Below are 18,805 nucleotides of genomic sequence, written 5' to 3'. Positions count from 1 at the left end.
GCATGAACTATATCCTCTACTACTACAGGTACTGTAACTAATTGTACTACTACTGTATGCATGAACTGTGCCCTCTACTACTACTGATACTGGTATTACTAGTATTTGCATGAACTATATCCTCTACTACTACTACTGGTACTACTAGTGTTTCAATGAACTATATCGTCTACTACTACTACTGGTACTGTAACTAATGGTACTACTACTGTATGCATGAACTATGCCCTCTACGACTACTGGTACTGGTACTACTTGTGTTTGAATGAACTATATCCTCTACTACTACAGGTACTGTAACTAATGGTACTACTACTGTATGCATGAACTATGCCCTCTACGACTACTGGTACTGGTACTACTAGTGTTTGCATGAACTATATCCTCTACTACTACTAGTACTACTAGTGTTTGCATGAACTATATCCTCTACTACTACTGGTACTGGTACTAATGGTACTACTACTGTATGCATGAACTGTGCCCTCTACTACTACTGGTACTGGTACTAATGGTACTACTAGTGTTTGCATGAACTATATCCTCTACTACTACTGGTACTGGTACCACTGGCACTACTACTGTTTGCATGAACTATATCCTCCACTACTACTCAAGACAACATCAATTTGAATGGTTCATTTTTTGCCTTTAAAAACTCAAATGATATTTTTGATTTTATTCCTTACATCCTACGTTCAATGTCTCCAGTTTGCAAAAATGAAGTACATAAGTGAATCCTGTTTCAAGCACTTGTCTATTTTTATACTGAGAAATGTACAGTGGAAATGAAGTGCACATTGACTTAATTCAATAGATCATGTGGCCTCTCTCATACCGGGCCTGATATTGAGCCTGTGAAAGAATGTGCCATCTCGACTTTGAGCCGTGGAGGAGGGGGAGAAAGGGGGTTTTTTGGTCCCTGTTATGCAAGATGGAAATGAGTTTGCCACGCTTTGCTGTAGCTAAGCTATTTTGGAACGGCTCACATCAGAAAACGCTGGGCCGAGCAGCGAAATTAGGTCACTTACATGAGCAGGGCAGTGGCTCCTTTTTTGGGGGGGAGCAAGGGTGGTGACGACTGAGACTGGAGAATGTGTGTACAAGTGTGCTTATTCAAAGCTGGTGGCGCTCCGAAAGGAACACGATATGGAGGGCGAACACAGGCGGGCGTTTTAACAGTAGACCTGGCAATGACCTGAATTCGTGGCGGCAATAGCAAGAATCCAGAACACAGATTTTTCTCCTGCATTTTGTAGCGGATCAGACCACTCTCTTTGACTTTGTCTGTGCGCAGACGCTCCTGCTGCCGAGTCTGATTTATTATTCAGGGGAATGTGTGGCACAATTGGCGGGAATGAGGAGCGATGGCATCCTCCTTGTTAACAGTAAATATGTGATCCGTCCCCCTTGTTAACCGCTGAACCGAGATGAAGACGTGTCGGAAAAACTTGCATTCAACCCCCCAAAACCCCCCACGCCCACCTCGCCATTGCAGTTATTTGAACTAATCATCCGCAGGGACGGAGGAAATCCTGCTACAGAGACGAGTGGAACAACGGAACTGAGATGCTCTGCAGAGAGGAGGGGCCGAGGGAGGGAGGGGGGGCTGCCAAGATAAAGCAGAAGAGACAGGGAGAGGGTATGTGAGGGGATAGGAAGCGCTGAGAGTACTGCGTGTGCGGTTGGTATGTTGGGAACCTTGTAGACTCTGGGGGTGTCTTCTCTTTTGAAGGCGCACACCTCTCATTGGTGGCAGGTGGGTTTCACACGACAAAGACAACGTATTTTAATAAAGTTGTTGAAATGGAACTTGAGCTCACAGTCATGTCAAACTCTACTGGACCACAAGATCACTTCATATTTATGAATAACCTGTCAAAGAGTCAGATCTACAACAACGGCGTCCTGCCGTCTAAAAACCAACATGGCGACCTGTCCAGGGTGTCCCCTGCCTTCAGCCCCTGGCCAGTGTGACTGGTGTGTCATACGTAACCACGGAAAGACTTGTATTAACATAGTGCTCTTCAAGTCTTGCAGTCTCAACATGCAAGTTTTTGGTGCCCGATGTAACAACAGAAGGTCCAGTTGGTAATAATAAGGTAATAAGTGGAAGAAAATGAATGTAAGATTTACCTGTAAAAAAATCCTGCAGGGTGATCATAGAAAAGTAAACTCATGCGCTGGTTCATTTTGTTTAAGAATATGGGCCTCAAAATTGGGAGGAGGACCCCGAGACAATTACGGTTGTTTGGTCCTCATTGGCATTCATAATTCGTCTTAGGCCTTCTGGCTAAACACACAACACGACAAACATCCGCTTCCTCTTTACTGTACATACCAAAAAATGAGCACCAAGGCAACCACAAGAACCACATTGTTGATCCCCCTTCATTGCCGAAAGGGTTTCAATGAGAGTCTATTTATCTTGCTTACTACTTCCAACTGTATAGTAACTTTATTTATAGTTTTCTTTTTCTATTATTTTCTTTTATCATGTTGACACGTCCTACTGCACATCAGGAACCTGAACGTCCATCTTGCGACAGAGAAGTGAAGTTAGTGTGTTCTCCCAGTGCAAGCCTATGACACTCTGGTTTCCTCCCACAGTACACAAACAGGGCTTCAAGAAAAGAAAATAGAACTGCTTTTTGCATGGAAACCTGTTAAACTAGCAGCAAAATCAGGATTGTTTTTGGACTATTTAATGCCTGTCTTCCATCACAGAAGCAGAGTTTCGCAATAAAACACATAAAATACTTCATGTAAAAAACAGTCAAAGTGAATTGTTGGCGCCAGTTCTGAAGCTGCGCATAACACTGGCTAGCTGGGAACAAAAGCGACAAGTGAGTGAGTTCTTTCACCTGCAGCACGTTTGGTCTCAGATTAAAAAAACTTCTCCGCAGACGCCGCACAATTAATATCCCTGCTTTCTAGGAAAGTATCGATCCATGTTCAAGTTGTGCCTTTGGGCCCAAAAATTAAACACCAACCAACAATAACCGAGCCACTTTGACAAAATGTCACACAACAAAAAAGCGAACGGCGAAACAAAACACCGATCGACTTGCACGCACGGCTGAGAGACAGATTACCCAAACTGCCTCTCTAATTCCAGACGCTGTTAAATAGAAGAGAAATTAAACGTGGATCGGTGGCGCATTTTGACCACAAAACAAGCGTGGTGATCAACTCTGGATTGTTGCTCCGCGCGCCAAAAAATAAAGACATCGATCGGTGTGTTTTTGTTCACAGGGAGCGCTTGTCAATATTTAAGGTGCCATGTTGTTTTGCATGGTGATAGCGCCTTCAACTTCGCGTAAACACTTACCAGCCATTTGTGCGTGAGTGTGTGTGTGTGTGTGTGTGTGTGTGTGTCAGCCCTAAGGAGGGGTTGTGCTGCTGTCATGCAATGACACCTCTCATTTGCTGCTGTCCTGTGAAGCAGAGCTGAAGGCAGAGGTCAGGCCACCCTCACAGAGACGCAGCGACTCAGAGCACATCATGTCTCCTGCCTCCCAACGCTGTCATATAGGGCCAACACACACACCAGTCGCTTTTACATTCACACAATTTAGCTGCGCAGGAAAAGAGGATTTGGATTATTAAAGCAGTTCAGGCTGCCTGAATTTCATGTTTAAAGGTCAAGACATCGTGATTTATAGATGTCTCCCATCATGTTAGTGGATTTCAGAAAAATATATTTTCAACAATATGGTTTTTTGGAATTTTAGGTGGGTGACATATCAAATATATTAAACAGGAATATGTTTAGCCCCATAACAAATGGACAGAATATTGGACAAAATGAAAACATTACTGAGAGTCATTTTTTAAATCGTTTTTTAACATGGAAAGATGGAAAGAATGTGGAAGAATAAATAAGAAAAAAATGACTACTTTGTAAAATTCTGTACATAAAATATCCAATTTAAACAGTAAAAAAAAGAAGAAACATAAATGAATGTACATGAATTACATATTTTGATCATAAAAGAAGATTAATAAATTGACAGATAAATGTTGATAGCTTCTTAAAAAACACAAGAAAACATAAATAAAAAAGATAAATTCATTAAATGTGTTTTAAAAAGCAAGATTTGTAGGAATTTAGTTATAAAACACGACATTAATAAATGGGTGTTTGAATTTGAAGAATACAGTAAAGGCAGCACATCAGTGTATTGAGTTTGTAACAAAAAAACAAAAAAAAAACAAAAGCAGAAATGGAAACACTGAAACTCAAATCATTTTAAATTGAAATCAATTGGTAATATATAGAGAAAAAAATAACTTGCAATATCAACAAGGAAAATTCAAAATGTATAGAAAAAAAAAAGGTAAGGACAAATAAACCATAAAAATATTGACTCATCTGGAGAAGAAAATAAAAAATAAATAAATACATGCGTTTTAAAAGTGTAAATAAAAAACATAAAAATAATATTAAATGAAATTAAAATTGGGAAAATAGATAATTTCATGCTACAATCTGAAAACCGATTTATTACAAAAGAATGTGACTAGGAAATTTAAAAAGAAACAAAAAACAACAACAGAGGGGGACAAACGGGGACAGTGTGTCTCCACTTTGTTGTGGTTTTCAAGGCAATAAAGTTGAGTGTTCTTCCTCTTATATTGAGCTAGAATTCATTCATGGAAGTAAGGGACGGCAGGCACCGGTCATTTGTCTCCATCAATCCAATAGAAGTGTTGGTTCTGCCAAAAGACCTCGGCTAATTATTTGCGCCACAATGACGCTCGGAGCAAAGTGCACAAACAAAGAAAAATGACACAGTGGAGAGCATTGGCTCGGCGTCTATAAAACCAACGCAGGAATTCGGACTCCGGCACCACACGGCGGCCATGTTGCCCCCCTCGCTCGCCATGCTCCGGGAGGCCGACCATTCGCTTCGACCGGTGTCACACGCCGTCATCAATTACCCATTAGACAGTGTAATATTCGCCCAATATTGCCGGCGTGTGACTGGGAGATTTTAGAGTGATCAGAACCGACAAATCTGATTTACAGCGCTGGCATAAATAAGGAGATTGTGCCCTGCTGATTGCCCTGATGAATAATGGATGCCTGTTTGGTAATCATTTTCCAATATCACATCACTCTCCCTCTGATACTTGCTTCCCTTCGCTTCCTGCGCTGCATCTCAAAGCTGAAAAAAGTCCAACTTTTTACATTAAGGTGCCTGCCATTTATTATTTATGGGTGGAGGTAACACTGACCACAGCTCTCAAGTCCGCGTCGCACCGGCGGACGACAACATGCACCGGGATCAAGTGTGTTTCACCGCGAAAAAAGTAGGTTCACGGCCGAAGTTTCTGTTCACTGACAGACGTTACTGCAACTCCCTGCTAACAGTGCTAGTGGAGAACCTAAACCACAAAAGCAGCACCTTTGGCACCGACCTTAACAAAACAAACTCGGTGGCGTGGTGCTAGAATTCAGCAGTTTGCAAGTATAATTTGACATGTGAGCCAAGACGCAGGCAAAAATAAAAAACAAATACACTGTATATAGAACAGATATGATCTTTGAAAATATATGAACAATCATGATATATATATATATATATATATATATATATATATATATATATATATATATGCATATATATATATTTGCATTATGAATTAAATTATATTGAAAAAAATCAGGCTGCGTTTGAGATATTACAAAAGACCCTATATAGCAATTTCCTAAAGGGCCACATTATAAACTGTGACTGTTGCGAGGGGCCGCCATGCTAAAAGGGAGGCAGCGATGACTAAGAAACGTGACAGAAAAAAAGGAGGTAATGAACTGTTAAAGAGAAGAAGAGCAAATATGGCATGAAACCAGTAAAAATACACTTAATATGCCTTTTAATTTCAGTATAAATAACAATAAAACTATATCACAAATATCTATGAAATGTTAAAAGGAAATCAATTTCAAAATATATTTTCAATTTTCTTTAAATGTATTTTGAGGAACAAAAAAATACTCACTAAAATGGTGGATGAAAAGAAATTTTTAGTTCTGAACATGTTAGAATTACTGTTGAAATAGTAGAGAAAGAAACTAGACAAAAATAGTCAGAAAAATGACGACATACTTACTTACTACTCTGTTGTATAGTTTTAGTCTGTTTAGTTTAGGGCCGCAAAAACACAGGCAAAGAGCCGCATAAGGCCCCCGGGCCGCACTTTGGCCAGGTCTGCCATATGGTATACATGAATACATATACTGATTTAGAATAGAGTATTTATTACTCCAGCAACTTTGCATTGTTACACTTTAAGTAAGTAAATATATATGTCAAGATATTTGCTTCTAATAATAATAATAATAATAATAATAATAATAATAATAATAATAATAATAATAATAATAATAATAATAATAATAATAATAATAATAATAATGTTTATTATTATTGCTATAATAAATCAAAGTCATAAAAGAGGAAATACTAAAATAAATAAATAAGTATTTCATTTTAATAAACCTGGAAAGCCTCAAAAGATCCCTATGCTGAGTGAAGCTGGAGAAAATAAAATCCTGATTTATGCCTCGGTAGAGGCATGATGATTCATCTGAAGCCGCAAATTAAAACAAAAATGAATATCATGAACAGCATTTCATTGTAGATTTATACTGTAGTTCCAAGCCACTTGTGTTTATGAGGCTTCCTCTTCCAGCTGGGACTTGTACGTACTGTATGTAGACGGTCTAGTCTGATCTACTATCCTCAGACTGCGATGTTAACCCTTCAGTGACACCCTTCAGCCCATTTCATCCAAAACTACGAGGATGGTATGACAACAACAACCACAGCCTGGAGGTTCAAAACGTGTCAGTGGAGTAGTTACTCTGTAAACAGCTGCTTCTCATAATATCTTTCAAGACACAGTTGTGCTTCTAATGGGGAAAGGCCAAACCAGGTTATGAAAATCCTTATTTACAGCGAGCTGCTCGGCTGTGTGAAGTAGGTCACAGCAGCTCGCACAGTTTAATGCTTCTCTCCTCAACGCTTTGTTTCCGCTCAGCCACGAGGTGGATTTTGACAACAGTTCAAAACTGTTAAGGTAATCGACGGTGTTGGCTCTGAAGGCTGTTGATACACAGGTCGCAACTTTTTCGTCCAATTTCAGATGTCTTGTGATTTGCGAGTACTAAAACATGACTTCTCATGCTAGAACACAATTTATCAAGATATTTATCTCCATTTGTTGAAGAAGAGAATGCAATTTTGTAAATATATGTACATATATATATATATATATATATATATATATATATATATATATAGAGAGAGAGAGAGAGAATATATATATATATATATTCTATATATATATAATATTTGTTAAGACTATATAGATTTATGACACATAATCTATTACATTATGAATAAAATAATGTCGTAAAAATCAGGCTGCATTTGAGATATTACATATATCTCAAATGCAGCCTATATATATATATATATATATATATATATATATATATATATATATATATATATATATATATATATATATATATATATATATATATATATATATATTTATATATATTTATATATAATGTTAAATATATACTTATTTAGCATTAGTATTTATCCCACTTTCAATCTGAGTTGCTGTGATTTTTCCTCACATAGAATGCTGTGAATCACACTGCAGCAGAGACAGGTGTCAAACATTGAAATACACTGACACCTCTTATTATTGACACCAAGTTGCATATTTTGAGGGTTTTCATGCCACATGATCAAAATGGAAGTCGCCATGTTGGAGGCGCTCGACAGGTAAACAAAGCTTGAAAGCACAGATGAAACTGGTTCATCATCGCCGTGTTTTTGGCTCTGACAATTGGTCAATCGGTGAAAAACCATTGGGAGTGTCATCACTGCCAGGAGTTGTGATCAGTCAAGGAGAACAATGGCCAAAGCTGTCAGAGGAAAGTGGACACTTGCGGATAGACAAGCTAAGATCAAGCTAAAGTTGAGGCAAAACCTGGACAATATGTTGGCAATATGCATAAACATTTACTTCTTAATGTTTTTAACTGTAAATGTACAAATGTAGTTGTATTGTAGTGGAAGAGAACTTGAATCATTTGTATCAGAACACAGATGTAGTAGAGGAAAAGCTAGTTAACACATCAACTTGAAATAAAATGCTAAAAACATTCAGGCTTTCAAGGATTTCAAGGATTTCCACCACAGATCAAAACCAAACTTGTAGAAATATAATATAATAAATGTAACGCTTAGGTGGTTTCTCCACCGCGGGTTTACCGCCAATATTCCTGCACATCCAGGTTACTTTCCACATCGTGACGTCAGCGAGACATTCACTATAGCTATCGGTTCATTTTGGAAAACTTCGTAAGGGATGAACATACTTTAATAAAACTGCCAGTGGTAGATGGAAGCAGGCAAAATGACAAGTTATTAGATTTAGGCGGTATTCAGTCGATTCGTTCGAATTTAAAAGGATTTATCAATGGGAGCAAAAGCGCATCCAGTCATGAGTCATGTCAGTGGTACCACGGTTTTTGAATGTCCCGGACATTGAACAAATCAGAGTTCCAACAAAGATTTTGAGATTTTTTTGCTTTGAATTTCAAATGAAAATCCAGAACTCGAACGCCCCCGAAAAAAGCTGGAAAAAACATAACGTGTGCGGACCGATCAGCTGACCCATGTCGCGCTTTGTTATTGTGTATAGCGCAGCCTCTGTATGCAGACGTGTCCCGTTAGCTACATTTACTGACTGTTTTTTCTTCATATTGAGGTGTAAAACCTTTCCTGTCTCCGCACTGGACCGTGGTAGAGTGTCACAGGGGAGGTGCTCGCTCTCCACACCTCCACTCCAGGGTTTGATGTCCTGTTGTGGGCTGGAGCTGGGACAGGGATGAGGCGAGTCTGGGACAGAGCGTGACTTGGTTTATGACTTTGTCACAGCCAAACTGCACAGAAGCGCACATTCAGAGCTGGACACGCACCGGGCACCTCTTCACTTCTGGAGAGACGTCACTCACTCGGCAACCCCTCCCACATGCAGCGGCCACACACATAGAGGAACAGCGCACCTGCAGCAGACACTCTACATTCACTCCTACAAAAGCCTGTTTTAAGGCTTGGAATGCATTATTTCTTTTTCCCTTTCATTGTAATGGGAAAAATCCATTCAAATTTCGAACAATTCGCTTCTCAAACGGCCGTCTGGAGCGCATTGTGGTCGAGAACCGAGGTACCACTGTATGTCAATAAAATCCGTGTTGGCTGTGTGCATTTTTTGTTTATGACTGTTTCTGTCTTTAATTTACGTTATGTTTGGAAGTCAAGCGCCGCTAAACTGGACAGTTTTAGTGTTGTGCCTGGGTGACCTCACCTGAGTCTCCTCAAGACGTCGCTCCTCTTTTAGATTGAATCTGTGGTTATGGAATCTCTCGACAGCTATCATGGCTGTTTACGAGTTGGATGAGACATATGCGACTTGTTCGACGTGTCTGACAGCAGTGGATCAGTGCGGGTGAGTCTTGTCCCCCGGGGTGATGAATGTGTGTGGGAGGCTGTTATGCCACAAGGTGAAAGTGTCCATTAATCAGCCCCACTTCCTCCACTGCCGCCGCGTTCCCATTACCAGCTCACTCCAAGCAGCCTGATTGGTTTTTAATTGGCCTGCCCGCCAGGAGATAGATCATGTGTTCCCCCGAAGAGAGACGCCGAGGTGTGCGTGCGACGGCGGGAAGCCACGCCATCACCAGAGGATGCCCTCCCTTTGGTGAAATTCCTTCTATTCTTCAAAACAAGCAGCGCTTCTGGGACACATATATATCATTTGAAACACACTGTCACCATGAAAATACAGCTGCGGGATCATCGTCCGCTACGGATTCACCGCACTCCATCGCGTGACGGATCCCCAGCCTTGTGACTGAGCTCTCCCTCATTCTCCTACCGATCTGAAGGCATTTATTCAGATGTTGCTCTCACCATCACTGAGAATGAGACCAAAAACCATTTCAGTTTTACTCTAAGTGCAATACAAAGACAATGAATTACTTAAAGAACATTTATTTTCACTTATTTGTCTTTTTTTTTTTTGGCATTTTGGTTGTTATTTTCCATTATCACCTCTTATGATTTAAAGTAGCGGTCACACATTGGTGCCGCCAGCTTTCACCAAGAATAAATAAATCAATAAAACTATATATATATATATATATATATATATATATATATATATATATATATATATATACTTAGAATTTGTGAAAATTGCTAATATATTTATTGTCCGAAAAAATAAAAAATAAAAACAAATTAAGAAAATTCCGGAACACAATTATGGATCTGAATAAATTTGCCATAAATGAAAAAAAAAAAAAAAGAATATAAATACATTTGAAGAGCGAACTGCAAACCTGTTAAACTTGTGTACATGCCAGTTTTGGTGAAGTAAAGTCAGAGCATGAATGAATGTAGGGCTACTTCCTGTGTTTTTTTTGGGGGGTCTGCACTTTCTCCAGCACTATAGACATGGCACAGTTAGTGCCTCTGAATATCAGCACCTGGACAGTTCCACAAGAGAAAGAGACCAGCACACGCATATTCTCTTTGTAGGAGAGAAAAGATCGTGACGTTCTTTTTGGTAAATATCTTTACAGAAGGTCAAAGGTTGTATCACATTTCCACCTCAAAACATGACGTCACATTTAAGCTCCGCGGAGCCTCCATTTTCTGTATGTATTCTCCAAAAACATTTCCGTCATGAAGGTTCCCATCGTGTCTTGACATAGTTACATGAAGCCCAAAATAGAAGCCTGGCCGAAGAGTGCGGCCTAGTCTCTTTCCCTAAATCCCGATGTGAGCTGTGAGTGATGAATGTGGCATAATTAATAGTCTGCATGGCGCAGCGTGGCGGGGATGCATGTGTGAAGGACACGAGCGCAGCTACATCTGACACTGAGTAGACGTCAGTATTGACATTATGTCTGCTGAGATGGATCAATCCCCTCCCTGACCTAGCTTGACACCGTGGACGAGAAGATTGGAAGAAAACATTGATCCCTGCTGGTGGATTCTTTTAAGGATACATGCTCACACTAACAATCGCTGTCTGCCCGCTCCGATTATCACGACGGAGATGAAGGTATGGAGAGGAAAACCTGACAGTAGGAGTCACGAAATGAAATGCAGAGCAGCCTGGAGTCAAGGTCGGGTTGGGAGAGGAGGCTGGCGTGTAAGCCCGACTTAGTCTTCACGGTGGGAGAGACATGCAGGGATCTGCTCTGGGCTGCGGAGATACGCGCCTGGTCGGGGAGTTGGAACTATCTACTGGGACCTGCTTCTTCCAGAGCAGCTGAGGTCTCTTCCACAGGGAGAGGAGCTGAGGTCACGCTGGGTGACTGAACGTGGGGAGGCATGGAAGGGAAATGCAGAGGTGCAGACGTCGATCTATGGTAAACACCTCATCTGAGGTACAACATTCCCATTCAACACAAAAAGCAACTGCGTTGGATTTTAACATCCTTTATGGAGGCTCTCCCCCTTAAAATATGAGCGTGACTACAGCAGTAAAACGCTGGAGTGATGGGAGGGTTGAGTTTCAACATTCAACATCATAACACACTCATCACACAGCTCATGGAAGAAGACACATTCATTTCAAATCGCGAGATCAAAACAAATAAGGATAAAAACTACCACTGCTCCTGCTGTTTGCAGTACTACTACGACTATTGCCACCTCTCTTGTAAACATTTAGATCATAGCTCCTACTACTGCTACCATTGCTGCAGCTGCACCTAGTACTGCTACTGCTGATACTACGTCAAGTATCACTGTTTCTGCAACCACTTCTGTAGGACCAAATTCTGCTTTATCATTGCGTCTGGTACCTTTCACACCGCTACCATTGCTATGCGGAAACGTCTTTACTAATACTATGACTATCTGTCCAACAATTCATCTACTGCTTCTACTACCTTTTGTCCTGGTATTACTGCTGCGACTACCTTTGTGCTTTCATGACTGCTGCGCCGACTAGCTTTACAACTGTCGTTTTTTAACACTTATACTACTGCTAATACGGCAGGTGCTGGTATTACTGCTTCTACAACTTAATTACGACTGCTATAACTCTACTACACACCGTCTGTTCTCACTACTACTTCAGATGATGCTACTCTTACTGCTAATGCTACTACTACCTGTACCACTGTTGCTTTTAACACAATTTCTACTGCAACTACTGCTTTTAGTGTTGTTTTTTCCTGAATATTTGTACTGCTTCTGCTACTCTTCTACTGCTACTCTTACTGCTAATGCTACTACTACCTGTACCACTGTTGCTTTTAACACAACTTCTACTGCAACTACTGCTTTTTAGTGTTGTTTTTTCATGAATATTTGTACTGCTTCTGCTACTCTTCTACTGCTACTCTTACTGCTAATGCTAGTACTGCCTGTACCACTGTTGCTTTTAACACAACTTCTACTGCAACTACTGCTTTTTAGTGTTGTTTTTTCATGAATATTTGTACTGCCTCTGCTACTCTTCTACTGCTACTCTTACTGCTAATGCTACTACTACCTGTTCCACTGTTGCTTTTAACACAACTCCTACTGCAACTACTGCTTTTTAGTGTTGTTTTTTCATGAATATTTGTACTGCCTCTGCTACTCTTCCACTGCTACTCTTACTGCTAATGCTACTGCTACCTGGACCACTGTTGCTTTTAATACAACCTCTACTGCAACTACTGCTTTTAGTGTGGTTTTTTCAACTTGGTTTTTGCTACTCTTCCACTGCTATTCTTACTGCAAATGTGAGAGCTACTGCGATTAATACTACTCCATCTTTACTTGTACTATGTCAGCTACAGTTGATTCTCCTTCTACTTGTAAACAATGCACTGTAAGCGCAAACAAACATGGATTGTTATACAATATAAATGGTAATATAACTGTCGTATTGTGCAGTGTGAGGTTTGTTTAAGACTGCCCCTGTTGTACAAGTATGTGAGTGTGTTTGCGTCTTCTGCCTGACTCCATTTAGAGTCCCATTAATGAGAGGCAAACTCCAGTTTTTTGGGCTGCGTGCTGAATCGAGATCTTCCAAAGGGAAGTGCAGTGTCATGCTCAGACGTGCCTGCCCTGGCGCTGCAGCCGTCGTGCTGTAAGTATGTCCAACTCCACCACCTCCACCTCCACCCTGCATGGAGGGATTCCCACGAGGCCTTTTATCGCTCATTCATTAGGCCGCAGCAGAAGAAGGGACACGGTGGAAGCAGCGCCCCCATCCTTGCTGAGAGTCATGTGGACCTTAAATGTATGCGGCATTGTCTCAGCGACGCACACATCATTTCCTCTGACCTTACAGTCCATAGTCATCAGTCTCATCAACACCCAATTTCCTGTCCCCTCCAGCTCGGGATCTCTACCACCTCACAGACAGGAGGGAGACGTGAAGGGCGGAAGGAGGGGGTTCCTGCAGTCGTGGTCTCAGTGCGAGCCGGGTAGCGTGCTTTCCCTCTCTAATTTAATCACATTGGGCTGTCTCCCCTGTCCTCGCTTTGCTCAGCAAAGCACATCAGGCTCTGCGGTGGCAAGACATGCGCTAACACACTCAGCGGCAGTTTCCTCCTAACAGGCAAGACGTGTCCTTCCCCTTCCAGCTGAAGGATCAGCCAAGAGAACATGACTTCGCCTCATGCCAAGTCAGCATGGCGGGATGGTGCCATGTAGTGACACAGTTTGAGACACCAGAAGTGATGCCGCTCCAAGACCACGGCTGAACGCGGAGTACACTCTAGGTTGTTCATGAGACGCATCCCCAAATAACCTGGGGTTCATGGGCCAGGAGGATCTTCGATCTTGGGTCAAAATCCAAACCAATTATCCCAGAATTCTCTCGCTTACTATGGAAACAAGACTAGATTCCGAACAAATCCAGTGATATAGACCAAAGATTCTTATACAAGGGGTTGATATACCTCCATAAGAATCCCACATAGAAAGTACTCAGCTGCACTTGGAAGTTCATTTTACGATGCCCAAACTCGAAGTCCGTGTGTTAGCCGTTTAACACCGATGGCGACCGGTGAGTGCGCCAGAGTGTGTGCGAGAGAATAAAAGAGAGGTCCGGTTTATTAGTGGCAGTAAAAAATAACAGTCCACTTACAGTTTGTCCTCAATAAAACTGCCACGGCGTCTAAGTGTCCAGGATTACATTTTCTGTTTGGCTTCACATTTGCTGCGTTAAGTCCACTGGTGCTTCGCTGCTCACCGACCCGTCCGAGCTCAGCTTATGAACACAGGGGAACTGGGGTGTTCATGAGTTCAGTACTTAGAACATGAAGTCAGGCTATTGGAGATAGCTGAAATTTTGGAGCTGAAAAAGTTTGAATTTGAAGTCGGACTAGTGCTTTATATCATTTGATTTACTGGGAAAACCCAAACTAAATGCTGAGTCAGTTGGGTTGACAGTCAATGAGGGCTACAGTGATCATTAAAAATAAATAATATACTTATTTATTTATCCTTCAGTTACAACCATGCATGGAAGAATGAGACTATATCATCTGCAACTGTTTTCCAACCAGTATTTTGAACCCCCACCTTATTTACATTATATTACTTGGACGAATTACATTATTATATATTCTATTATATATTTTAATGATACAATAAACTTCAAAAAATACATTTGTAAATATTGTGGAGCATTAATATTAATGGAAATCATTGTAATATTCAGTACAATTGTGAAAGCTGGACGACAAAGTAGGATGAATTAATACAGTTCTATAAGTACAAGAAGCATAACTTTATCAAGTGTATATGAAAAGACAGTGAGGCATTCTGACTGCTAATATTATTAGTTATTAAATTAATATTCCGATTGGAAAGCATCATGAGTCCACCTTTGACTAAGAGCACCACATGCTTCATTTTTGAGGTTAGAAGTTGGTATATAACCAAATGAAATATCATTTAAAATGTGTCATGCCATCGTGTTTATGTCAAACTGGGATAATGTCCTGAGTTTCCTTCCATCTCCAGTGGAAATCACTGATCTTGACATGAGAGGAGGCAGTTTGGCGGAGGGAGAGAAAACATAGGCAGCTCCCTTTACTTCCGTTCTTGGGCTGTCTTGACAGAATGAAACATGTTGCGGTGCATCTGCCATCTGCTGTGTGTCTATAGTATATGCCACCCACGGGAGCGCACACAAAGAGACGCCACAACATCTGCATTGTCTGAACGCAGTAGGAAACGGTGTGTGGGTTGCGATATAGACCATGGGGACGTGCGTGTGATGTGTGGATGCAAACATCTCTGGGTTTTTTAAGTTTCCTTCCAACATCAGATCCCCCGCCGCGTTTGCTTCCAGTCGGCGGTGATGCCTAATGATGTCATTTTCACCTCTGTGTTGTTGGAATGACAGAATAAAGAGAGCAGAAAGCTGAAGTTTCTGTCCCAAATGGTGAACTGAAGCACAGTTACTGGCCTCATCATTCATAACTTCAGATGAGGAGGCACAAACTTCACAGTCACAGCGTTTAATGAATCTGGAACTCATGAGGACAACTTTGATTCAAAGCTTCAAGTGTTGCAGTGCATTATGGGTCATGAGCGTGGAATAAGTTTGACTCAATACAGGTAAGTTGCTGTGACTGGGTATCAGGTTATTGAGTGGAGTCATGTTGCTTAGTTCTGGTGCTGTTCCACGCAACAAAATGGTCCAAAGTCCCAACTGATTCCACAACTTCTAAAGTGACACCTTGTTGCATAACATCTCCAACATGTTGCAAGTATGAGGTGAGAAGTTTTGAGGGATTTGCATGAGAGCTGCTGCTTCGACAGCTAAAGGATGACACATGTCCAAGACTGACCCGCAGAACCAGCCACAGATGAAGTCACTTGAGCGCCACCTTAGCACTTTCACTCCTCTTCAGGATGCACAGATAAAACCAACCCATAGCAGGGAACTTCTCTGGACAATAAGAGGAGGAACAGCCAAAACATCACCGGACTTTGACTCTTTCAAAACACATTGTCTCTTTTTCTTCTAAAATCGACTGGATTATTAGTATTTCACTGTAGCTTTTTGTGTTGTTAAGCCAAAATGATGCACTTAGAGGATCATAAATGATGATTTATTTAGCGTTCTTTAAACTCTTTCCCCTTCTCAACTAAACACACAGTACAACTATTTGAGGCAGCAAGTTTGATGCTGAATTCAGAAACACCATGTCCCCCAAACAAACCCACAAGAACACACCAATATTGGGCCGCACGCTCGGCAGAAACACCACAGTCAGATCCTTCATAGCAAGAAGTTTCCACAGCATATTGTTGTCATAACTTTTGGGAGCTCCTGCAGCACAGCACGCAGATTCAAAAGCAGCTACACGTCACGCAACTTTACAGATCCAAATGAATGAATTCGGAGAACCAACAGCTGCTCATCACAACACTATCAGCACCAAGGAGTTTACAAGACTTCCAGAGCCGCGACAGACCAGCATCACCCAACCTCCTCGCTTCAGCCATGAAACCAGACTCCAGAGAAGCCAAGAAGATCAGAAGCCAGCAGAAGAAGTTACCTACCGGCTGCAGTCTTCTCTGTAAACTTTTGCTTCCTCTCCTGTTTGTCCACAGTCTCCCAATTCACTCGCTGATAACTTCAGCTCGCGCGCTGCACGCGAATCATTTTTACGACTTGAAAGATGACAAGGAATGAAGAGGGAAGGAGGAAGGCAGAGAAGGGCGAACAGAGGGATGGAGGAGTCGAGATAATGGTTGGAAGGCAGGCGACCAATGGGCCTGGAGCCTAATGGAAAAAGGGAATCAGGACACACCAATGAGGCAGAGCCTGGAGAGAGAGCGCGCGCGAGAGAGGCAGAGCGATGGTGAGAGAGGAAGCAGGGAGGAGATGAGGAAGACACTGAAAGGGAGAGAAAGCACACAGGGAGAAATAGAGAGAGGGAGATGAGAGCTGTGATGTGTGCGGTAGGTGGAGGGAAGCGAGCATCCCAGGCGAGATGGAGAGACTGCAGCTCCAGAGAAAGAAAAAGGAGGAAGGAGTGGACTTACCCTGGTTGGCGCTCGTGGCATCCTTTACACACTCCACCAACACACACTCACGCACCCACCCCTGCGATAGAGGCGCACGCCGTGATGCTGCCGAGACTAACCAATAGCAAAAACAACAAAGGAGAGGACTGCCAATGCCGACTGGTATACCCTAAAGCTAGCGTGAGTGTGTGTGTGTGTGTGTGTGTGTGTGTCGGGGAGAGAGGGAGGGAGTGTGTTTGTTCCCTCTCCTTTTCTCAGCCCTGTAACTGGTTTCGTCCTCTCTCTCTCTCCCTCAGTCTGTGTGTACTCTCTCTGTACACTGTGCATGTATGTCCTCCAATACGTTCCCGCTCCCTCCTTCTCTGCCCTCCCTTCCTTCTCCTCTTATACATATATTCAGGGCTGCAGACTGTCTGCTCCCACTTCTTCCCACGGGCCCCGGGTGGAGGCGGGGAGGGGTGGGGTGGGGGGAGAGACGGGGAAGAATACAGATTGGGGGGTTGAGAGGGGAGGGAGGAGGGGGTGCGTGTGAAACAAGTGCAGTGGCATCGGCGGCAATTTATGGCTCTGCCTTTGGGCGCTGGGCTACGGGCTTCTCTCTTCGCTCGGCCGGCGAGAGATGAGGGGACTCACGGAAAAACACGGAAAATAAAAGGCGCGTGAAACATGCAGAGGGCAGGGAACACCATCTCACAGTTATGACAAATTGAATCTTGAAGGACGGAGGAAAGCAAAACTGTTTGGGCGCTTGGGGTGAGGGGCGGGGACACCCTGGAAAGCTCATCACATCGCCTGTGGGAGGAAACAGGAGTGCAAAAGAAGACTGTTAATTTTGTACAGTCCAAAAAAAATTCAGTAAATTTAAGTGCTGTAGATTGTTTATAAACATCTCAGTTTAATAAATAAAAACCAAGAATAAGCACCTCCTTCACTTATAAAACATAAATATATTTTTATAATAAATATAATAATTGATTTAAAAAAAAATGACAGCACATACAATATTCTAATAAAATTAAGAAAAACAAACTTAATGTTATAAATAACACTGATATTAGTAACAGTTAATACGACTTGTTACTAACTTAAAACTACTACTATTATGAGATTTCTAGACTCACTGAGATGAAACCTACCAACAAAAACATCTGCAAATTCAGTCAAAGCAACTGAAGAACTGATTCATTTCAAGTCAAAAGCAGGAAATTAGATGTTTTTAGACAATGTTTTCTATTTAAAATTAATTGAAAACTTTAGCTTTGGTGGCCATGAATGCAACTATTTTACCAAGTTTTCACATCAAATTCATAGATTTGTACCTTGCATAAAATTCCATTAAGATTTGACACAAATGATCGCGAATGTCCCGAACTATCAATATACTGGAGAGAAGTGAGACGGATCCTGCATAGTTTTGTTAGACAAAATATGCCTTACCTCATCATACTGGGGGTAAATGAAAAGTATGCTGGTAGCTGAACTGCAAATATGTTGTGCTGATGCTTTCAGTGTTTCCAATCCCAAGCTACATTGTAATGGAATGAACTGCACTCCTCCAGTCGTGGTTCTCCAAACTACGGTGGCCTCAGGAGGACATAAGTCGAATGTTACAACATCGACATATAACCCACACTAAGCTATGTTTCACATGCACCAAAGGAAGCTACTTTTTCACTGTAGCTTTACAAAACCTCCTGCAAAGTAGCTTC

At 41.7% G+C, this 18,805-nt stretch overlaps 1 protein-coding gene across 8 annotated transcripts in view; it reads right to left on the bottom strand.

The window, feature by feature from the left end:
• The window catches only part of myt1lb (myelin transcription factor 1-like, b), a 105,439-nt gene extending 88,052 nt beyond the window's left edge, over window positions 1–17,387 (bottom strand). For 4 of the 8 annotated variants that reach the window (XM_053844277.1, XM_053844276.1, XM_053844269.1 and 1 more), the window contains exon 1: window positions 16,629–17,028. The gene's annotated coding sequence lies outside the window, so the exon portion shown is untranslated. Of the gene's footprint in view, window positions 1–16,628; window positions 17,029–17,114 lie in introns of those variants that run through there. The other 4 variants (XM_053844270.1, XM_053844272.1, XM_053844274.1 and 1 more) reach the window with 4 other exon arrangements.
• Window positions 17,388–18,805: the final 1,418 nt, after the last annotated feature.

The sequence above is a fragment of the Synchiropus splendidus genome, chromosome 16, assembly GCF_027744825.2.
Source record: "Synchiropus splendidus isolate RoL2022-P1 chromosome 16, RoL_Sspl_1.0, whole genome shotgun sequence".
NCBI classification, from domain to species: Eukaryota; Metazoa; Chordata; class Actinopteri; order Syngnathiformes; family Callionymidae; genus Synchiropus; species Synchiropus splendidus.
Note: the sequence above shows the minus strand (reverse complement) of the source record. Positions and strands in the feature narration are given on the sequence as shown.